The sequence below is a fragment of the Macaca mulatta genome, chromosome 1 (genome assembly GCF_049350105.2).
Source record: "Macaca mulatta isolate MMU2019108-1 chromosome 1, T2T-MMU8v2.0, whole genome shotgun sequence".
NCBI classification, from domain to species: Eukaryota; Metazoa; Chordata; class Mammalia; order Primates; family Cercopithecidae; genus Macaca; species Macaca mulatta.
In genome coordinates this window covers 52,822,805-52,848,282 of record NC_133406.1, presented here as the reverse complement: position 1 = coordinate 52,848,282, position 25,478 = coordinate 52,822,805, and positions in this window count along the sequence as shown.

The following is a 25,478-nucleotide window of genomic DNA, read 5'->3' as shown; positions in this document are numbered from 1 at the left end:
ATAAGAGATCACATGAACAGTTATTACACATAAAATCTTCTAAAATATAAATAAACAATAAATTACCCATTTATCTTATTTTCAACCTCATTTAATATTTTTTAAAGACAACATTATTTTGTTTGTATAACATCAAAACAATTGAGTGTTAAAAACCCCTAGATTATTGTTGTATGTTTCTTTTTTTTTTTTCATTTCTCTGATACTGTGTAGAAAGAAATTGAGAGCTCAGTTGTTTTTGAGGATTCATAGTATATGTCTACACACAGCATTGATAAGCTGAATCATCCTGCAAGAATACAGAAACGTGTATTTATTTCTGACACTTCTGGCTTAGGAAGTTTAAGTCCAAAGTTTAAAAATAAATTAACTTTCAAAGCGTCAAAGGGAGAATGACATTCATTTTCACTCTACTGAACCTACATCAGTAGTAATTGAAGAAGAAAATTGTAATGCAGGTGTCAAGGCCCCCTGAGCAATAAGGATTCAGCAGACTACATAGTGGAAAAAGACTAGTGGGTCATAACTTTAATACCTCACACATATCTGGTTTTAATTAGTCTTTGGCAGATTGGATAACCTCTGTAAAGCACTCAAGGAATATTTCCATGTGATCAGGCCATTGAACAGCACCCATGAGTGACACACCACTGCTCCTTTTCCTAGAAAAACAAAATGTATTCCAGGATGTATAGGTAAAAGCCCAATTAAGATCTGGCCTTGGTACTCTTAAGTCTTATCCAACTTACACAAGTTGAGGTATTTCTAAGCAAATCATCTGTATCTTCATTACCACAATTTCTTAACTGCAAATTCAACACATGTCAATTTGGTAATCTTTAGACTTTCTCTCACTGCAGAAATGGTATAATTATTATTACTCTCTTTTATTATATGATATTACTGTCTTTATCACATTAACTTTAAAAGTTGATGTTATTAAATTTATTTAAAATATATCTAGATTTTGGCCAGGCGCGGTGGCTCAAGCCTGTAATCCCAGCACTTTGGGAGGCTGAGACAGGCGGATCACAACGTCAGGAGATCGAGATCATCCTGGCTAACATGGTGAAACCCCGTCTCTACTAAAAAATACAAAAAACTAGCTCGGCGAGGTGGCGGGCGCCTGTAGTCCCAGCTACTCGGGAGGCTGAGGCAGGAGAATGGCGTGAACCCGGGAGGCGGAGCTTGCAGTGAGCTGAGATCTGGCCACTGCACTCCAGCCTGGGTGACAGAGCGAGACTCCGTCTCATAAAAAAAAAAAATAGATAGATAGATAGATAGATAGATAGATAGATAGATAGATAGATTTTAATTTGTGTAGAATGGATTCTTCACAACAATATTTGTCGTAAGTTTGCAATAGTGATACTAGCTTTATGTTTATATGTTTCATGATTATAATTACTCCCCATGCCAAGCCTATGTTCAATATAATGATATTTATCTCTTTACTATTTCCAAAAAGAAGTTCATACAATTTCTGAAAAACAAACAAAACAAGCACAAATAATACAAATAAGTAAGAAGAATTATAGAAAAATAACTTGTGACTCTCTTTTACTAAAAATTCTCTTTATGTAATTTCTAATCCTTTTTTCAAGCTCTATACTGTAGGAAAAGTATCTGAAGTTATTATAAATTTTACAGGAAAAAACATTTCCCTGAAATCTTTTAAAATAAGTATGTGCTTCTAAAACAACTCTATGTTTTCTGAATAGATGCTTTAATTAGGTGGCTGCTTGATTCTTCCCTTTTATCTCCACATGCAGCTTGGGTTTTCAAGAGTGCTGCCTGCTGATTTTTTCTTTACAGTACATTCTGCTGTCTTTAATTCATTTCCACAGACATGAAGTGCAAAAGGGAGAGTATTTTTTTTTTAAATGGGTATTTTTGTGAATATCAGAAAAAGTGAAATAAAAAAGAACGTAAGTGTTCAGCAAAATATTAACATCAAGCACTTACTACTAATAGTGAATGGTCATATGATATTAACAAGTCTACGGTGTTTCTTACTCTATTTGCTATGTAATGACATTAATATTACACATATATGCCTGTCTATTATAATGATTCCTAGGTCTCTGCACTGAAAAATTAAAACTGTCATTTTAATCTAACAAACCTCATACATCAAGTTTCATTTAACATAGGTAGATATATAGTAGATATTTCTACTGACAATATATGCTAAATGACCACTGGATAAAATTGACTACACACACACACACACACACACACACACACACAGAGAGAGAGAGAGAGAGAGAAAGAGAGACATATACATATATGCAAACTTTCTATGAAAATGTTTTCATCAAAGAATACTTGATATTTTGTTTTGTTTTGATTTATTGCTAATATTATATAGATCAATCTGTAAATAACAAATAAAGCAATTCATGGAATAACTGATATAAGAAAGCCAGAATAGGGCCAGGCACGGTGGCTCATGACTGTAATCCCAGCACTTTGGGAGGCTGAGGCAGGGCTTATCACGAAGTCATGAGTTCAAGACCAGACTGGTCAATATGGTGAAATCCCATCTCTACTGAAAAAACAAAAATTAGCTGGGCATGGTGACTCACGCCTATAGTCCCAGCTACTCCAGAGGTTGAAGCAGAAGAATCGCTTGAACTCAGGAGATGGAGGTTGCAGTGATCCAAGATCTCGCCACTGCACTCCAGCCCCGGTGACAGAGCGAGAATCTGCCAAAAAAAAAAAAAAAGAAAGCCATAATTTTAGAGTCATACAAATCTGTGGGATCTAGAAAACAGGTTTACAACATATGGAGTTCACACACATACACACACACAAAACCACATTTACAACACTTATAATTTTATATTCCTATGCCAGTCTATAAAATAGAAAATCAACTTGATTAGAAATGTCAAGTCTGTCATGAAGGATGTTTTATATGCATACATATTCTTTTGTTTTTTTAAGTTCATATTAGTATGATTGGAATTACATACTAAAGAATAATTGAGCATCAACAACAAAGCCCTGAAGAGTATTAAATATTTTGGATATATACAAACCCTATTTACTAAGGCTATTTTGGTCTATTGTACCAAATTTTATAGAACTGTAAAATAGAATAAATCAGTAAAAATAGAAGATTGCTCATAACAAAGGCATGAATGATTCATATGACTTTGTTAAGTTGTAAGAGTTTAGTGACAAGGAGATTTTAATTTAACTAAACGGTTAGAGTTAATTCTTTGAATATAAAAAATAAGAACTGAAACTTGAAAACGGTCAAGAGGGAGGAACAACATCTCGGGGAACTGAACGAGAACGTGCATTCATTCTTTGTAGGAGATATGTCTGCAGCAAAGTCACTTATGAAAGCATTTTCCACCCCTACACTTTTTACTTATGAAACTCTGGTAATAATTTCAGCTAAAAAGGCCATTTCCAGGTCTCTAAACAGACAGGTAATGAAGAAACATGTTAGACGACTTCTTAAACAGTAATAGTTTTACATCCTGTAACTTTTCTTCTCTTAAAACTCAGGACGGGCATAACACTTTGGTTTTAGTAGTTGCTAAGTATTTTTTATCTAGTAAATAAGATCCTTGACTCTTCTGAGGTGCTAACCAGTGATGATACTGTTCATAATAATAATGATAATAATAAGAATCCCATAATGAGAAAGAAGAGAAGGATGAGGAAGGGGGTTGGAAAAAGAGGAGAAATGAAGGAAAACAAATAAGAAAATGAAAAGTGCCTAGATGACTATGTGTAGTGCATTCTAATAGATATCTACGAAAATGATTATTTAATTCTCCCAGAAATCCTATGAAGAAAATTCTACAATTATCCTTTTTTACCAATTAATAAGTCAAGATAGCATTTTAAAGTAATCTGAGTGAGTTAAAATTATTGAAACAGAATGTCTGCTTTCACCCACTCTTTTTGTCCCTAATAATTACACTCTTCTTTTTTTGTAGAATATGATTATATGTTCAGTAAGAAACATAACCTTAATTTTTTTTTTTCCTAGTTTCCTAAATCTATTTAAATTGGTGGAAATGTAATTGAGGTTTTTGTCATTGAAAATAACTGCAAGAGCCAAGCATGGTGGCTCACGCCTGTAATCCCAGCACTTTGGGAGGCCAAGGTAGGCGAATCACAAGGTCAGGAGATTGACACCATCCTGGCTAACACGGTGAAATCCCGTCTCTACTAAAAATACAAAAATTAGCTGCGCGTGGTGGCGGGTGTCTATAGTCCCAGCTGCTGGGGAGGCTGAGGCAGGAGAAAGGCGTGAACCAGGGAGGCGGAGCGTGCAGTGAGCCTAGATGGAGCTACTGCACTCCAGCCTGGGTGACAGAGCGAGACTCCGTCTCAAAAAAAAAAAAAAAAAAAAAAAAAAAGAAAAAGAAAGAAAGAAAGTAACAGCAAAAATCGCAAGTACTTTTGCCCAACCTAATAAAATAAACTGAAGCCATAGAAATAAACAATAAATACATTGAAATTGTCTTCTATCCAACAAAATTGTTTACAAAAAAGCAAATATTTCCTCAAAAAATAAATTGAAAATATGACCTTAAAATACATAAGTAAGTACCAGAGAAGGTCAATTTAAACAAAACAGAAGGCTACTTTATAAAAATGTATGATGACCAACTGTGATACTGAATTTTAATAGAAAAATATTCAGGGAGGTAGAGGTGTGACTACTACTAGAATTTAGATGAAACAGGATAGGAATTATTTTCTGGATGGAAAGAGAAAATAAAGGTAAGCTTTTGGATTTTGATGAAGGCACTTGTTCCAGAATATTGAGGTTCTTACAAATGAAAAGGCAGAAAAATGAAAAATAAAAAATACCTACATGTAATGAAAGAATTAAAGCAGCATTAATACGAATAAAACTTTATTATTCAACCAGAAAAAAGTAACATTTAATACAGCTATGGTGCTTACTTCAAATTTCAATGTATAATAATGAGTTTCTGAGATAATTCTATTGACATAGTTTTATCTATTTCTTTCTTATTGTTGGTATATTAAATTACTTAATAAGTCCATTTCTTTCATCTGCAATTTTTTGGCTCATATTGTAAGTATGTGAGATAAATTAAAATATTGATTCAATAAAAGTAAATACCAAATATAAATACCAAATCTCCCACTTTCAAAGTATAACAGAAATATAAGGTGATAATTTAAAAAACAGCAGTAGGAAATCAATGACACAATACATACTTCCTAAAACAAATTGCTGAATCCGTCTCCCAATAAACCCTTTAGCTGTCTTATTAAAGTATATTCTATATTTTTAGACTAGATGAGAGAAAGAATTAGAGATATAAGTATCTTACTATATCTCTCAAAACTTTTTAACATAATGATAAGTCTCTTGGATTAAAATAATTTTGAGTTTCAGAATTTGCACATGTTGATTAGGTTAATTTAAACCTGTCACTAAGTCTTGGTGTCTTTATTCTGATGGACTGATAATAAAACATTGTGCAGATTATTTAATTCTGGTAGCTCCTACTACAGCATATTCTTCATTGCAGTTAATTTTCTTCATTCTCCTGAAATCTCTGAAAGAAATTGACATGGGCATGTGTTATGCATAAGCAGCAGCAGCAGCAGAAAACTTCTATTGAATGAAATTACTTTTATCATGATTTGGGAAAATATTTATTCCCAAATTTGGCAGTTGTAAATGTAGAGTCTAATATGATTGTGTTTCTATTGTAGAAGAAGCTCAAATTCACTGAATGATATTCATAAATATCCAGTTTTTCTACTTTATTTTTATTCACACACTTGACACTACTTGACATTATGTATCGTCTGTGTCCCTCTTCCTCCCCTAGAATCTAAGCTCTGTGAGGGATGGGACTTTGTTTGCTGCTGTGAGCCAGTAACTCAAATAGTAGGTCAAATAAGCATTCAATCACTATTTTATATTAAAGTGATATTTCATTTGTTTCTGATGATCACTGTCATAAATAATTACTTAGCCACCATCATTTTCTAAAACTCTTTGTAACACTCAGATGATTTGCTCAGGATGAATTTCTAAAAGAGCAAATATTATGCCAATATATTTAAACAATGTATGTACATATATGTGTATGTGTGTGTGTGTATATATATGTATTTGCTTTAATGTTTTTAAATTGATACTCTATGTAAAATACGTTATTTTTCTTGGTGGCTGAAATATTAAATTTTTAGGCTAGGTTCTGACCACTGATGCATTAACAGAAGAATAAAGTAAACATTGCATGCAAGGTATATTCTTCTGACAAGGTATTATAATATGTATAAAAAGTAAATAAGTAATAATTTATCTCTATATTATTATTTGGTATAATATCAATGAAAATGACTTCAGGAAACAAATTACTGCTTTTTCCTTTGTAGTTTGTATAATGTGCTCTTCTAAACATCTATTTGCAAGATGATAAATTACAAACAACATACAAATACTGAAAATAGCACAGTTATAGACTCTGATACAAATAAAAAGCATGGGAACATAAGAGACAATGGAGAAAAAAACTCATGCAGGGAAACAAAATTAGCTTTGAACCACTGACCTTCAAATGGCATAACTGAATGAATCCTAGCAAGTCGCAGTACTAGTGTGTCAACATATGCAAACACATTGCAAAGGTGCAGGTGCGAGTCTCACATTCATAATTCATTTAGTCCAGAGTGAATTTAGTATTGCATGCTTGGCTTTTCCTTGCCCCACTCATCGATGTAAAGTATCAATGTAGAAGATTATCTGAATATCTGACAGGACCATATCAAATGATTCTTTAATCCTCTCCTATTACAAATTCAATTCCTCTTCCTTTCACTCTTGTGATTATTTTAGGAAGAGAGAGGTAACAAGCCTTCCTCAAAGCTCAACATATAAATCCTTCCATCACTATGAAGGATTTATGTAGGCCAAGGGCCCATTCCTGGGCTAATTAACAGTTACCAGGGATTCCATAAACTGGTTGGCTTAGTCTAATCAGACTCTGGAGGCGTGTATGGGTGGATTCTTACAGGAAGGAATATGTGGGCAATGGATACCAGGTAAGCAAATTACCTCCCACTCCATTTACTCTGGGCTGAAGGAGGACCTTAATTCCTCCCTTTTCTCTATAATAGGAGATGCCGTCTACAGATTCTCAGAGTAAATATCACTTCAAAATAGCCCTCACTAAAACCTTTCTCTAAGATAGCATTACCCTCTTATAGGACCTCATGGTTTTCTATCTTAAAGAGTAGCTGATTTAAAATTTTGTGATGCTATGTTTAATGTTTTCTCTCTTTCAATATATTATAAGCCTCATAATAGCAGCCTCTTTTGTTCACTAGTGTAGTCACAGTTTTGGGAGTTTAGAACTTAGTGTTTAAAATTTATATGTTGATACCAGGCGTGGTGGCTCATGCCTGTAATCCCAGCTCTTTGAGAGTCCAAGGTGGGCAGATCACAAGGTCAGGAGTTCGAGACCAGCCTGGCCAATATGGTGAAACCGAGTTTCTAATAAAAATGCAAAAATTAGCCAGACATGGTGGCGGGCACCTGTAGTCCCAGCTACTCAGGAGGCTGAGGCAGGATAATCACTTGAACTGCAGAGTCGGAGGTTGCAGTGAGCCAAGATCTCGCCACTGCCATCCAGCCTGTACAACAGAGCTAGACTTTCTCTCTCTCTCTCTCTCTCTCTCTCTCTCTCTATATATATATATATATACTTTGTTGAATGAATAAACAAGTAGCTGAATAAATATATTCAATGGCTGATTTTGTATGTAGTATGCAACTAAATATAGTAATGAGTTATATGAATTATCCATTGCTCTGATAGTACATCAGCAAAACAACCAAAACTCAGTAACTTAAAAAATTATTTATTTTCATAGATCTTGGGATTGGCTGGTCAGGGTTGAGCAAATCTGATTCAAACAATGGCATCTGGAATGACTATGATTTGTATTCAGACTGATAGACTGATTGATCAGCTGAGAGAACTCTATTCTTGAATTTGATGTTCATCCCCAAGGAGGAGAAGTAATTTAGGCCACTCTTCACAATGTATCCATTAGTGCAAGAGACCAAGCTCCATTTGCAAACATATATAAAGCTCCCGTTTATGTCATGTCTATTAGTACCCTATGGACCAAAACCAGAAAAATGGCCAAGCCAAATCAAAAAGGTGGAAAAATTCACTTTATTTTTTTTGAAAGAAACTGGAAAATCACATGGTCCAACATGTGTGGATATAGGGTGAGGTCAAGATTTTGGAGAAACTAATCTGTCACTAACTATTCTACCTAGGGTCTTGGTTGCCACTCAGTCTGTCATAATAGCATCCACTCTATCTTGTTTATGCAGAAAGAGGTTTATGGAGAATAAGGAACTTCAACATTTCTAGAAAAACCAGGACACAGGCATGGATGCTATACAGCGTTTAACAACACAGTCTAGAAAAAGACTCATTTCTAAACAAAAAGACTTTATTTCTAACAAAAAGCCCACTGCCATTGCCACCTACCACTGAGCACCTATGATAAAATGGTCTTGGAAGAACAACCTCTATTATAGCTGTCCCAAAGAAGAGTATTTCTCCATTACGTATCAGTTCTTCCCAGTCGTGGTTGCCAAGTCACATCATTCCCTCTGCACTATGGGTCTCTTGCTGGTGATCCTTCTTGGTAGAACATTAACTATATGCAAGAAGTATGAGAAATCTAGTTTTCAGTTTTCTATCCTCTTGGAAGAATCTCTAGAGGGGAGCTTCCATGGTTACTAATAATTCAAAGTGTATTTTATGCCTCAAGGCATTATTAAATTCTCCCTTTTCCTCATACACTGAAATCTAATCCATTTGTAAAAGCTGTCAGTTTTATCTACAAAATATATCTTGAGAGAATATTTAAAAAATGTATACCACTTCCATTACTAAATGCTTATCCATTCACAGATATTTAACACCAAAATTACTTTAATATTTTTCTAAATAGTCTGTCTTACACTTTCACCCTCTTGCATCCGTTCTACATTTGACAGTCAGAATGTTTCCTTAAAATGTTTAAATCATGGTAGAGAATATGATTGTGGCCATAGTAACATTTGTCAAAACTTCTTGAATTTAGTATTTAAAATTGATGAATGTTATTGTTTATAAAATACCTCAATACATGTGATTTAAATACATGAGTCAATAAAATATCATTTTGCCATGCTTAAAATCCTTCAAGGACCTCTCATTTTAGGTGGGTCAAATTCAAAATTTTTGCCCTACCTTTTGGAGTACTACCTGCTCTCTATTTTCATATTAGCATTCATAGCTCTGCTCCCCACTGAGGTCTCTCCTGGCCACTCATCTGCATTAATACTTTTACTCTCCTTCCTTAGGCAATTAATAGTTATCAGTGTGCTTATCCCTGTCTTGTTTATTCACTTGCATCCTCATTTGTTATCTGTCTTTCCTTCACAAATAAATAAATAAATAAATTTTTCCAATGCTCTTTGTTTTGTTGAATATTACTGCATCTGTGTAACCTAGAAAAGCTTATGGTATATGGTAGGTGTTGAGTAAGAATTTCTTGGGGGAAAAAAAAATGACTCATGGAAGTGGATCAGGAAAAGGTACCTTTCCCCAAGGAAGGAAATCATCTGCTGCACATCTACTTTGTTTAGGAGGCAAATATTAGTTCTTTCTGCTTTTGGAAAACTCAGACCAGCTTCATCCTTGCCCAAGATAAAGTGAATAAAGAATGGAATATATCTTAGATAAAATAAAATTATTATATTTTACATTAAATGTGATTGCCTGAATATACATATATATTTACACAACATTTTGAACAATTTTATAAGAATATTACACAGATATTTTGTATGGATAATTTCATTTTTGGAATATTTGGTTAAATTTGATCATGAATCATTTCCTAGGATACATATATCATACTACTAAGTTTATGCATTATCATAGCGATCGCTCACAAGGATAGCATTTCCTCTTCTGCTCAGATAACTGTTCTTACTACACTGGAAGAGTAGAGCTAGTAGTTTATTTTAATAATTCAGGTAGCATATATTCTGACACATTATAAATTCATGAGACAGCCACACGAATGTCCTAAGTATTTTTTAGATGACTTTCATTTTAATCTGGTGTATTTATGATGCGCTTGGACTAATAACTTGAGCTTTGCATTACTGAAAGGTTAGAAATCCCTTTAAATATGTCCTTGGTTGAGATATTTTTGCGATTAATGAATAAGAACAGTATAATACTGTATTTGAAGATTATGAGCATCTTGATCACTGGAAAAAAAATAAAAAAAAATTAAAGGTCAAATTTGATATTGAAGAGCTTTATTTTTTAAGTGACTAACAAATATATGTTTTATGAATTAATAAGACAGCAAAATATGAATATAGATAAAGGAACTTAGATGTAGCTGTGTGTGTCTGTCTAGCAAACCTATGAAATAATTGAAGCCAAGTGATGAGCTCAGGTAAAAAAAAATTATCAAATAGATTCAACATAATTTGTAAGTAATCTCTTATTTTGTAAACAAATTAATGCTACTTCATAATAAAATGCATTTGTTAGTATCTTGCAAACTTCTTTACCCATGAAAAGAATTATAATATATTGCACATTTCTTTTTTTCTTTGTTTATTTTTATTTATTTTTAATTTATATTTTTATTATACTTTAAGTTCCTGGGTACACATGCAGAATGTGCAGGTTTGTTACATAGGTATACATGTGCCATGGTGGTTTGCTGCAACCAGCAACCTGTCATCTAGGTTTTAAGCTTCACATGCATTAAGTATTTTTCCTAATGCTGTCTCTCCCCTTGCCCCCCACCCCCAAACAGGCCCTGGTGTGTGAAGATCCCCTCCCTGTGTCCATGTGTTTTCATTGTTCAACTCCCACTTATGAGTGAGAACATTCACTGTTTGGTTTTCTGTTCCTGTGTTAGTTTGCTGAGAATGATGGTTTCCAGCTTCATCCTTGTCCTTGAAAAGGACATGAATTCATTCTTTTTTATCGCTGCATACTATTCTATGGTGTATATGTGCCACATCTTCTTTATTCAGTCTATCATTGATGGGCATTTGGGTTGGTTCCAAGTCTTCACTATTATAAATAGTGCTGCAATAAATATGTGTGTGCATGTGTCTTTATGTTAGAGTGATTTATAATGTTTTGGGTATATACCCAGTAATGGGATTGCTGTGTATTTCTTAAATATTCAATATTTATATTAAGCCATTTTTTTTGTTAAAATGACCATTCAAATGCATTGAGACTTGTCAGGTAAAAATTAATATTTGTTTTCATATAACTTTACTCATTCTACTATAGTTTTCCTAAACGAATGCATTTACAGGACGGTTGCGGTAGCTCATGCCTGTAATCCCAGCACTTTGGGAGGCCGAGGTCAGTGGATCATGATGTCAGGAGATCAGGACCATCCTGGCCAACATGGTGAAACCCTGTCTCTACTAAAAATACAAAAATTAGCTGGGCATGGTGGTGCGTGCCTGTAATCCCAGCTCCTTGGGAGGCTGAGGCAGGAATTTCGCTTGAACCAGGGAGTCGGAGGTTGCAGTGAGCCAAGACTGTGTCACTGCACTCCAGCCTGGCAACAAAACCAAACTCCATCTCAAAAACAAAAAAAGAAAATGAAAGAAAAAAGAATGCATTTACAGTAAGTTAGAATAATTCACACAATAATAGAAGATAAAATTGATAATTGATATCATACTGTTTCAGAATTGAAGATGATCCAGTCTAGCTTCCCCTACATGGGATTATAAAGTGATTTCTGGGAATTCTCCTTGTGGTAGCAGAGAGATAAGTAGATACATCTTTATGCCCTCTTTAGCTAGAAATATAAAACAGCTCTTTCATTTTTAAAATCTGTTTCAGGTATTTTTCTTCTATCTATATGTACAATTTCTTATAAGAAACAAAGGTAAGGACAAGGAAAAAAATGAAAGCATTCTAATCATTCAATGAACTTTAAATATTCTGAGGATATCAAACTTCAGAGATATTGAATAATTTCTCCAAAATCAGAGAGCTCATCAAACTTTGGATTACAAAAACTTTCTACAAAGTTGAATGCCTTATAGAATTTTTTAAAATACATTTTAGTCTTTAGAACTCTAGCCTTGTTTCAATAAATTAATCCACATATTTTTGACTTTCCATACAAGGTTAGTGATATCAAGAACAATGAAAGGTCCAAATTCTTTCCCTACTTGTAAACTAACCTGTCAGTTTGCCACGATTTCAGGAATGCTGGTAGAAGAAACAAGACAAATGGATCAGAGACAAAAGACAGGTTGTTATTCACAGTAATAGTTATAGCAAAAGTATCAGGTTTTGTTGCTGGATATTCAAGCCTAAATTCTCAGTGTGATGAGAAGAAGGACAGAGAAGCAAGCATAGATAGAGGTGTATTACAGAAAAGGCCTCTGAATTAGTGGAAACTGACTTTTCTTTTATAATGGGCCTACATAACCTTTCTCCAAATATTTATTATATTGTACAATCAGCATACTTACACTTTACCCTAGGTAGAGTGATAAAGTTTACCAAGGTATTTGCTATATAAACATGTTTGAAAAGGTAATCTAGAAAAATAGCCATCACTACCTTGCCTCACAAGAAAATATGCCAGAGATTCATAAATATTTGTCTCACTGCACATGGTTGCAGTTTTGTACATAATGATTAAATAGCCTTTTAGAATTGATGTTATAATTTTAATTTCAAGAAATATGAAGTTATACAGATTTCTACAGTGGTGAATTCTGCAAAAATGCTTTCCTGAACTTAAAGTGATAGTTTAAATTCTTAACAAGAACAGACTTGAAGAGACAGAAAAATACATTACATACTTTGCTTGCTTTCATATAAGTATTTTTAAACAGCTTGATTGTCTGGGTGTGGTGACTCACGCATGTAATCCCAGCACTTCGGGAGATTGAGGTGGGAAGATAGCTTTAGGCCAGAAATTCGAGACAGCCTGGGCAACAGCATGAAATCCCATCTCTACTAAAACTATAAAAAATTAGCCAGGTGCAGTGATGCATGCCTGTAGTCACAGCTATCCAGGAGGCTGAGGTGGGAGAATCACCTGAGCCCAGGAGGTCCAGGATGCAGTGAGCCTTGATTGTGCCACTACACTCCAGCTTGAATGACTGGGTGTGTGGCCCTGTCTCAAAACAAAAACCAAGCAAACAAAACAAACAGACAAACAAAAACAAACAGTTTGATTAAGGTGTATTGATATACAACAAACTGCACATATTGAAAGTCTATAATTTGATGAGTTCTATTGCATGTATACAACTGTGAATCTGTCACCAGAATAAAAATAATAAACAGATCCAAGTAGGGAGCATTTGGTGGTTATAGGTTCAGTTTCAACTTCAATTTTGTTTTGTTTCAGGTCATATCCCTTCTTTGTTTCTGATACATTTACTTTTTTAATGTAGTTAAATTTATTATATTTTTTCCTTTGTGGTTAATGTTATTTTCTCTCTTTTTAACTTATTTTAAGTTCAGGGGTACAAGTGCAGGTTTTTTACATAGATAAACTTGTATCAAAGGGGTTTGTTGTACAGATTAATTCATGGCCCAGTTGTTAAGGCTGGTACTCATTAGTTATTTTTTCTGATCCTCTTTCTTCTCCCACTTCCAAAAGCCCCTAGTGTGTGTTGTTCTCCTCTTTGTGTCCATGTGTTCTCATTATTTAGCTCCCTCTTATAAGTCAGAATATGTGATATTTGGTTTTCTGTTCCTGTGTTAGTTTGCTAAGGATGATGCCCTCCAACTCCATCCATGTTCTTGCAAAGGATATGACCTCATTCTTTTTTATGGCTGCGTAGTATTCCATGGTATATATGTAACACAGTTTCCAAGGCAATTGTACCATTTAAATTTCCACAACTATGTAGGAAAGTTCCAGTTTCTTCGTTATATTATCAATACTTACTGTGTTAGGCTTTTTAATTCTAGTCATTCTAAAAGTGTCTGTCTTTATACCTCACTGAAGTTTTAATTAAGAATCTAAAGGGGTGTGTGAGTCTGAGTTTGTGTGTTCAGTTTGGGTAAAGGCTTATCAATATTATTGATCTTAGCAAACAAATAGCTCTTGCTATTAGATAGTTTGACTTTATATTTTATTGATTTCCACTCTGATTTTTATTATTGATGTATTATTTTCTTTCAACTACTTATTTTTGGCTTAGGATGTTTTACTTTCCTTGATTTGAAACTGAAGACATTAATGTGAGACTTTTCTACATTTATTATACAGGCATTAAATATGCATAATTTTCCTTTTCATTTTTTTATTTTAGTCATGTGGCATTTGGAGGGTTTTAGTTTCCAAATAATTGTTGATTTTATGGAAAATTCTATTTTAATACACTTACATTGTAATTGGAAAAAAATTTTACGACATAAAGGCTTTGAAATTGTTTTTGTCCTAGAATATGGTCTATCTGGTTAAATTGTTCCATCTACTCATTTTCAACAAAACTGTTGATGTAATTCATATTTTAGAAATTCTGTAATTAACACATCTTCTTTTCCTTACCTTTTTTTAAAAGATATCTTTCGCCTTAATACTGCTTTTGTACAATTTGATTATGGTGTTCCTTGTAGTTTTCTCTTTATTTTTCTTACGCTGGAGATTGCTGAATTTCTGAAATCTTATTGTGTATAGATTTCATCACATTTGGAGACAGGTTTAAGTGATAATTTCTTCAACATTGTTCAGATTCTAACCTCTCATTTCTTGTTTCGGGACTGCATATTTACTAGCTTGCTTAAAGTTGTCACCTACCTCAATAATATCCTGTTGGTTTTTGCTTTCTCTTTTTAATTTTCTTCTTTCACCGTGTTTATTTTGCAGAGTTTCTATTGCTATGCCATCATGTTCACCAATACTTTTTTACAATGTAATCTGTCCTTCATCATATCCAATGTATTTTCATCTCAGACACTGTAATTTTCATCTCTAGAAGTTTGAAAGTTTAATTTGCATTATTTAATGTCATCTGTGTTCTACGTTTGAACACACGCAATTGAGTTAAAATAAGTCTTTTAATGTCTGTTTGTCCTACTTTAAATACTTGCTTTTCACTTTTTATTGGTTTTCAGACATTGTGAAGTTTACATGGTTCTGTCCTGTAGCTATGTATTTATGTAAATATTCTTGTACTCTTTGGAGACAATTGAATTATTTGGAATTTTTTTGATCATCTGTTTCTTCTTTCTAAGATTTATTAATGGGAACTTCTTCAATATTCTGCCAATTATTTTCCACCACTGAGGCAATACTCTTCTGTACACAACACCAGTATCTCGTACATATTGATATTTTTTAGTTTGGATGATGAGAACATTAACCTATACTGGCCCTGCATAAATGACAAGCTTTGTTAAATCTGATCCTTCTGTTGCTCTTTTTCCCTGGCCTCAAGTAGTTACCTCACACCCATGCACTGATCACTACTTACCTGAGTGTTTGAAGGAACCATCTGCAAATCTCTGGAATTCTCTTTGTGCAACTCCTCTCTCTGATCCTCTGACCTATGGACATTAATCTTTGTCTCCCTGAACTCTCAGTTATACCTTTTCAACCTGCACTCAGCTCGCTGAGAGTCGAGAAGATTAACTCCAACATGCCCAGCAATGCATTATCTTGTGTAAAATTGGGTTTAAACATTAATTTACAATACAAATACTTACATATTTTAAAAACACACAATGTATAGTATGTTTGGAGCACAATTTTTGCCCAATATTCAAGTCATTTGAAATCATTTTTGTAGTAGTTGCAAACACGTTAAATATTGTCTCCACTTCAACAAGACTTCCATCTATATAAGACATGGAATAACTTTCTTACACATACATACGTATCAAACAAAAATGTATTTATCCTTTTTTCTTGGATATATTTTATATAGTACATAAGCTATTTTTGTTTGTGTGTGTGTTTGTTTGTTTGTTTCTGAGACGGAGTCTAGCTCTGTCGCCCAGGCTGGAGTGCAGTGGCGCGATCTCGGCTCACTGCAACCTCTGCCTCCCCGGTTCACGCCATTCTCCTGCCTCAGCCTCTGGAGTAGCTGGGACTACAGGCACCTGACACCGCGCCTGGCTAAGTTTTGTTTGTATTTTTAGTAGACACGGGGTTTCACCGTGTTAGCCAGGATGGTCTCCATCTCCTGACCTCCTGATCCGCCCGCCTCGGCCTCCCAAAGTGCTGGGATTACAGACGTGAGCCACCATGCCCAGCCATACATAAGTTTAAATATAAGATAAATGTGTCAATCTTTTGATCTTTATTAATCTCACCCTTTTCAATGATATATATATTTATCAATTGTTGCAATTAATTGCTTATTTCTAGTTTAAGTATATGTATTTAAACTAGGAATTTTAATATTCTTCTCTCTCTGTGTTTATTTTAGAGAGTTTTCTATTGCTATACCTTCATGTTCACGTATGCTTTTTTACAATGTATAAATATTTATACTTAAACTAGAAATAAGCAATTAATTATGACAATTGATAAAATGCTAATCTCAGGAAAATTAAAGTTTCTTTTTAAAAGGCATTTCCTCATCCCCTCTTTCAACATGAAAATTAGGTAATTTTGTATTTAGGTCACCTTCAAGATCAAAACTCTCAAGCATTTAGCCGGAGGATGTTCAATACCTTTTATATAAACTCCCTTTCATTCCCACAGGTGGTTCTATACTGAAACCATTCTTTTATTCCAACCTCAGAGTCAATTAACATATTAGAAAAATCTTGTAAATTGTATATCTTATTATTTCATAGTTCATGCTAGGCTACAAGTATTTCTGTAACCATTTAAAAACATGAGGCCTTGACCCAAGGATGGGAAAATTCCCAGAATCTTCAGTGACAAGATTGATGCAATGACATATCATTTATTGAGAAACCATCATGCAGCAGCCTCTCAGCTTATTTACACATCACAACAGCCCTGAAAAGCACACATGATTGTTTTCTATTTTACACATGAAGAACTGCAGATTAAAAGAAAGTAAGTAGCCTACCTTGGTAAGCAAACTAACAAATACATTGCAGACATTTTAATCCAGCTGTATTTTGAAGCTGTGTCTGATTGATTGTTTGAAGCTGTTTTAGGTTGATAGAAATTTTAACCAAAGTGAGCCTGTAGCAGGAAGACAAACGTTACTGCCATGTCATCTGTGTCTCAAGTACATATTATGACACTTAAGTTAACTCTTATAAGGAAATTCAATAAAAAGTACCTGACAGTTTTTGCTTTCTATTTTAGTTTTTATATAACTTAAGATATTAAATATTTTATTGTTCAAAGCAGTGTGCTAAAGTATTTTAACAAATACACTACTTTTTTTTTTTTTTTTTTTTGAGACAGAGTCTCGCTCAGTCGTCCAGGCTGGAGTGCAGTGGTGCGATCTCGGCTCACTGCAAGCTCCACCTCCAAGGTTCACGCCATTCTCCTGCCTCAGCCTCCCAAGTAGCTGGGACTACAGGCGTCCGCCGCCAAGCCCGGCTAATTTTTTGCAATTTTAGTAGAGACGGGGTTTCACCGTGTTAGCCAGGATGGTCTCGATCTCCTGACATCGTGATCCGCCCGCCTTGGCCTTCCAAAGTGCTGGGATTACAGGCGTGAGCCACCGTGTCCGGCCTACACTACTATTTTTATGTTTTGCTCTATACTTCTTATATTCTTCATGTATTCATTTAAATTTATAGTCTGGTATTTGTGCAATTTGTTCTTATTTCAGCATCAGACATAAGCCATTATTCTTAAAGCAATAATAGTTAAAAATTGGCCCCAAGTTACAATAATATAGAAAATGCAAAACGCTCTGCCCTTGATCTTTAGGAAAAGTTAAAAAGCTTTGAGAATAAATCTGAATGCCAGTATCAAAGGAACGCCATTCTGACAAAATATTTACATCAGTGTACTTACTCTAGTAATAAAGTAGTTCTGATTTTCTCTTTTAATATGTTTCTAATTATCAATAATTTAAACTAATTTTAGTACACAGCTATTATTTAAAAAGAAAAATGCTTAGCATGAAAAATGGCATGATCTTTTCATTATTGTTCTGTCAGGTCATTTCTTTAGAGATATTTATTCATTTCCAAAGATCTCTATGTCTTCAAAGAGCTCAGCAAAGTATAGTTTGTTCTTGGTGTGACTCCAAGCTTATGCATTAAAAAGGAAGATTCATGATGTAGGATATTGTGGTGTGAGTTACATAACAAAATAGAATCTTTTTTTGTAGAAAGACAAATTGTACACATTTGAGAAATGTCAATTAAAGAGAGAATTGTGTTTACATGCAGTTATAATTTGGGTTTTATCCTGCTAAATATTCTCAGAGTTGTTTATATGCTTTATAACTCATGAGATGAAATGTCCTTACTAAAATATTCATATTGAATAGTACTAGATGATTTCATGTAGCACAAAAAAAAAAAAAAAGAAAAGTGTGTTTGAAATTCATCATTGCATCCCTAAGAATAATTGTGTAACTTACTGACTTCTTGACTTAGATAGTGCCCCACTTGGGCATATTTAGGCCCTCAACTAACCTTTTTTGTTCAAGTCATTATAATCTACTCTGCGATGATATTTTAACAAAAGAAAAACTATGAAAAAATAGAGTGATTAATGAGAGTGGTTTGAATTCCTTATAAGATTATATGAAGGAGTACTTATATTCCTACCCAGGAGTGGTTATCAACTCAAATCTCTACTTGCAGTAAGTATGGAATGATTATCTTGAATGGGAGAGAAGCAGACTGGCAAAAAAAGTACATTGTATTACCTTGTGTTTATTTGTAGACACTGCTCCTTAACATTTTTTGGCACAATAACAACAAAAAACACAATTAGCAATAATGAAGACAAAAACTGAGTACCTGAAGCCTCATTAAAAGAAGGTTTTCTAATCAATGTAATCACATGTAATGGCAGACTTCATTGCACTAATTTAATATAAAAATATTAGTTGTGGGGTTTCTCTTCTTTCTCTAATATCTGATTTCAATCACAGAACTACTATTCTCTTGGAGCCTGGTGTTAGTTTCTCCTGCCAAGGGTGATTATCCAAAACCCAGCATCTAGGGCAGGGCCCTGAACTCTGAATTTCCAGCATCCCCCTTTCCCATGGGCCTTCCTCACTACCTTTTAAAATATCAGAACGTTCTAATTTCAATACCAGGTAGTTTTATGCTTTCCTATAAAGTTAAAACACTGAGTATATAATTTATGGTACTGCTATTAGAAAAAGACATAACAATATTATGTATGGTATGGTGACATCTATGAAAATGAAAAGATATGCATAAGTTATTTATGCAAACACATAGGAAAAGGTCTAAAAGAACACACATGACTCAAGAAATATCCCTAAGAGAGAAGTGAAATCTAATGGGGTGAAATGGATTTTTTTTCCTCCTAAGTATGTGTTTGCTAAATCAAAACATATATATACAATTTTAAATTAGAATATATAAAGCAAAAGCTATGTAAAAATCAAATGCCATAAACATAAAAGTAATTTTTAAATTTTAGTTATGAAATGTTTCTTTAAACATCAGAAGCTCTTAAAATACACCATGCCTATTTGTACACTTAGGTATGATTGCTATTTTAATATGCTTTCTAAAAATTTAAGCATTGCCATACAGTGTTATGAATGTTTTATCTCTCAGATATAAGTGTAGGTAATATCATTAAACAAACCAAATTCAGTGCTAATAAGTTATATTTATTTCAGAATTGAAAAATGCTTTAATCATTTAAAGCAAAATCAGTACGAGAACTGTAAAAATCAACCTGGATTCTGATGTTAAGAATATACAGCTGGAAAAACTAAAAATAAAAATATTGGCCTGACACATTTTTGTAGGATCCATTTTTCTAAGCTTCTGGCCCAAAGCAAATACATTTTTACTTTATTACTGAAAGAAATAAAGTTCCCAGGAAAATGGAGGAATACCATTAGGTAGATTTTAATTTTCTTTAGAGGAAGGCATCTAGCATGCTTTTTCAATGATTATTTAAAGGAGATTTGTTTTCATTCAATTGTTTATCACTGAGTGTTATATTATTAAATGGTTCCCAGATGTCACTTAGTTTCTGGAGTGATGAAGCTATGCAAAAAATACTCAAGTCACACTATTTATTTTTATACATGGAAGATTATATTACCAAAAGACAACGAACTCTATTTTAAAGTTAACCATAAAATTCTGATCTTAAATAAAATCAGTTGCTTAAAATATATATATAGATGGATCTATTCATCTTTAAACATTAACAGGTACAAAAATATATATGCATATCTTACAATTTCTATATCTATATCTAAATCTGTGTTCATTTTGTTACATGTCCCAAACAAGGGGAAAAAATAAACAATGGATGCAGGCATGTTAAGTTGCTGATAACTGTATGTAATATCAGGAATTTATTAACAGCCTTAAAACGTTTATCCACGTGCTGGGCAAACAGGAATTTCCTTTTTTATATACTCATTCATTTAATTAAAAATCACTGTTACATAGAGAGAGACTTGATATGCAGAGTTTTTTTTTTAAGGTCAGCTTTTATCATGTACCCTTTGATGTGAAGAGGTTTGGGTTCTATCTTTCTTTTTTTTTTAATTAAAAAAAATTTTTTTTTAATTATACTTTAAGTTCTAGGGTACATGTGCACAACGTGCAAGTTTGTTACATATGTATACATGTGCCATGTTGGTGTGCTGCACCCATTAACCCAACATTTACATTAGGTATATCTCCTAATGCTATCCCTCCCCCTTACCCCCTCCCCACAATAGGACCCAGTGTGTGATGCTCCCCTTCCTGTGTCCAAGTGATCTCATTTTTCAATTCCCACCTATGAGTGAGAACATGCAGTATTTGGTTTTCTGTTCTTGCAATAGTTTGCTGAGAATAATGGTTTCTAGCTGCATCCATGTCCCTACAAAGGACACGAACTCATCCTTTTTTATGGCTGCATAGTATTCCATGGTGTATATGTGCCACATTTTCTTAATCCAGTCTGTCACTGATGGACATTTGGGTTGATTCCAAGTCTTTGCTATTGTGAATAGTGCCACAATAAACATACGTGTGCATGTGTCTTTATAGCAGCATGTCTTATAATCCTTTGGGTATATCCCCAGTAATGGGATGGCTGAGTCAAATGGTATTTCTAGTTCTAGATCCTTGAGGAATCGCCACACTGTTTTCCACAATGGTTGAACTAGTTTAGAATCCCACCAACAGTGTAAAAGTGTTCCTATTTCTCCACACCTTCTCCAGCACTTGTTGTTTCCTGATTTTTTAATGATTGCCATTCTAACTGGTGTGAGATGGGCTCTATCTTAAAGGTTAAAGCAGAAAGATAATTCCAGTGTCCAGAGAAGTATAAGAAGTAAAATCACCAAGGCATGAAAAGAAAATAAGATGAGGATATTCAAGATTTCAAAGCATTATTGAGAAGTAATCCTATTATAAATTTTTAATGTTGCTCTAAATATTTAAGAATTATCTTTCTGAAGAAGAATTATCTTTCTGTTGAAATTATAATTTCAACAGCATTATAGCTTGATTATGAGAGTCAATTTTGTAATCTTTTTACACTGCTGCTATCATTCTTTGTTTTTACCAGAAGAGTTATAAGAAATTTTTTGCAAGAATTATTTTTATTTTAATCCAAAGAGGAAATAAAGGTAATTTAACTCAACGGAGAGTGGACAATAATTCAAGGAGCAGAAATTGAACACAAGCCTCCTTAGGTAATTTCTGTTCTCTATGCACCCTGTATTCTTAACTCTATCTTTAGTCTTAGACCTATGTTTGATTTCATACATATTATGGTATAGTGGAAGGAACATGTACTTTGAAGTCTGAAAGTAAGTAAATTCAGTTATATTATTTAATAGCTCTGTGATTGTTATGGACTTAATTGTGCTCCCCATATAAGTCACATGGTGAAGTCCTAACTCACAATACCTTAGAATGTGACTGTGTTTGGACAGTGGTCCTTTAAAAAGTAGTTAAGGGTAAATGAGGGAATATGGGTGAGCCTTAATCCATCCTGACTGGTGTACTTACAAGAGAAAGAGACACCAGGAAGGTGAACACACATATGGCCTCAAAGGCCATATGACGATACAAATAAAGCAGTCAACTTAAAGCCAAGAAGAGAGGCCTCAGGAGAAACCAACCCTACTGACACCTTGATCTTGGACTTCCAACCTCTAGACTGTGCAAACAAAAATTTCCAGTGATTAAGCTACCCAGTCTGATATTTTGTTATGGCAGCATTAGCATACTGAGAGAGTGACCTTGAAGAAAGTCATATAACACTATTGAGTCTTAATTTCTTTAGCTTTTTATGAATTTTGTAGAATAATTGATTGTATTAATGAAAATATAAAATAATCTGATGGACGGAATGATGTACATATTAATATATTTAGGTTATTTCTTGTATGTTTATGCTGTCATTTCCAACTCCGATTATTACTTATTAAACTCATTCACCCCAATTGGTCATTGTATGAAACAAGAAAGGGCAGAGAAAGTGGGAGTGGGATAAAAAGTTAATGGACAAAAGCTTCTAGAGAAATTTTGTTTGCAAAGAAATCACAAAATATTATCCAAATAACATTTTATTTTGTTTCTATTTTATGCAAGTTCCAGTAATCGCATTCTTGGTGAATGAATTATTTACTTTTCTCCTAAAATTAAAAAAAAAAATAGGCTGGTGTGATGGCTATCCCAGCACTTAAGACACTGAAGCAGGAGTATTAACAAATTATAATTAAGTCCTCCGTTTCTTTCACTTCCCACATCAATTCGATAACAATTTCCTATTACCAGCTTAACCTTCAGAATTTGACCACTGCTCACCACTTCCACCTCTACTAAGTCTAATGCAACTCTTTCCTGAACTATTTTAATACCATTTACTACTCTTTACATACCTATATAAGTGTGTATGTATATATATAATGTGAATAATATACATTATATAAAAACATATTGTATGTATTACGTGAATGAGTTTTTATAAAATTAATTTTAAAAATCAGAAATAATGGTCAGGCACGGTTACTCATGCCTGTAATCCCAGCACTTTGGGAGGCTGAGGCGGGTGGATAATGAGGTCAGGAGATCAAGACCATCCTGGCTAACACGGTGAAATCCTGTCTCTACTAAAAATACAAAAAATGAGCTGGGCATGGTGGCGGGCACCTGTAGTCCCAGCTACTTGGGAGGCTGAGGCAGGAGAATGGCATGAACCCAGGAGGCGGAGCTTGCAGTGAGCCAAGATCGCGCCACTGCGCTGCAGCCTGGGCGACAGAGCAAGACTCCATCTGAAAAAAAAAAAAAAAATCGACAATAATTAGAACAATTCTGTTGATGTATACTTATATGTCTAACTGCTTCCCTTGCTTTAAAAATGAATGAAATCGTTTTATCCAGTTAAAGGACTAAAGAGTTTACTATGGGCCAGATACTGTTATCATTATTTTATGACATATTTTAATTATAGGGATAAATCTAAATGGTAGATTATATTATTACCACTATTTTACCCATCAAGTTACTGAAGCACATATTGAATAGTTACCCTATTTTTTTTTTATGAAGTAAGTAGTATATTTGAAGTTCGAACCTACAAAATTTGTTTCTGGGACCAAAACGCTTAGCCACTAGACTATATCTAAATTTCCAACAAAGTGAATTAGATTTGGGTTCTAATCAAAGTAAAAATGAAATAGTAAAAATATGTTCTTGTTAAAATAATAATTAATTAAGCTCCAAAATATATAATTAAGCTCCAAAACACACCAAAAACTGGAGAACATATAGAGCAATAAAAATTCTCATTCATTGCTTTGGGAAAGCAAAGTGACACAACCACTTTGCCAGACAATTTGGCTGTTTCTTACAAAGATAAACATAGGCTTACCATATGATCTGGAAATCTCACTATTAGTTATTTACCTAAATGAGTCGAAAACATCAAAACCTGCATACAAATAAGCTTGAAGCTTTTTTCAAATTGACAAAAATTGAACTCAATCAAGATGTCTTCCATAGACTAATGGCTAAAATACAACAATGGGTACATTTTTACAGTGGAATATTATACAGCAACCAAAAGGTATGAGTTTTCAAGCCATAAAAAGATTTAAAAGAAACTCTTAACTATGTTATTATGTATGATAAAACATTACTGAAAGCCTGCATACTGTATATTTTTAACCATATGATATTCTGAGAAAAGCAAATATGATAGTGGTTGCCAGAGAGTTTGTGGGTGAGGCAGAAAGAGGGATGTTTAGGGTAGGGATACTATCCTGTATGCTTCTGTAATGAAGGATACATGGTATTATGTATTGGTAAAACCCATGGAACTGTAAAAAAAAAAAAAAAAAAGTGTGAATGTTAACATAACTATGGACCTTAGTTAATAATAATGCAACAATATTGGTTCATCATTGCAAGAAATGTGCCATACTAATGCAATATGTTAATTATAATCTAAACTCAGGGAGGTGGACAGGGAAGATATAGAGGGGCAGAATGTACATAGGAACTTTCTGTGCTTTTTATGCAATTTTTGTATGCCTAAAACAGCAATAAAATAGTCTATTGATAAAAATATGACAACCGTATTTCACTGGTGAATGTCAAAGATAATTTCTAATATCACATATTAATTTTTTGCATAGAAATGCAACAAAAACGTATTTTGTATTTTGAACACTTGATTTTTTTTTTTTATATCTAGGCCAATGTATTTATTTGGTAGGCTACTGGAGACATTTGATTTTGTGATTGTTTTTCTAGAACAGCATTATGTTATATTTAAAATAAATTTATGAATCTTCAAAGTTATCTCTGCAAGTTTGTAAGTTGCACACTTCCAAAGGAATAATAACTACCCTCAAACACTGGAGCTGACTTGTTCCAAATCTCTCCTTCTCTTTGTGGACTACACTTCCTACATGTGAACTTGTTAGGCTATGAAAAGCTTAAGTTCATGAAAAGGTGCTCATCAAATTACAATGGGGTCACATCTCAGTAAACTCATCATAAATTGAAAAATTGTAAGTCAAACCATCATTAAGTTAGAGATCCTCTTGTATGTAAAATAGATAAACAATTGCTTTCACATGGAAAAATTTGATATTTGTAGTTCCAGATGTCTATACTTGAAAAGAAAATATAATATTGTCTGCATGGTTAGTAGCAACAAAATTTCCAGACTGATGTGTATGTATACTCACTGATATACCAAAATGCCAGTCCAGCATAATTAAATGTTCACTTGTTTTCATATGTATTTTTTACAATTGAATATGCAAATAAATGATTTATATATATATAAGCTGT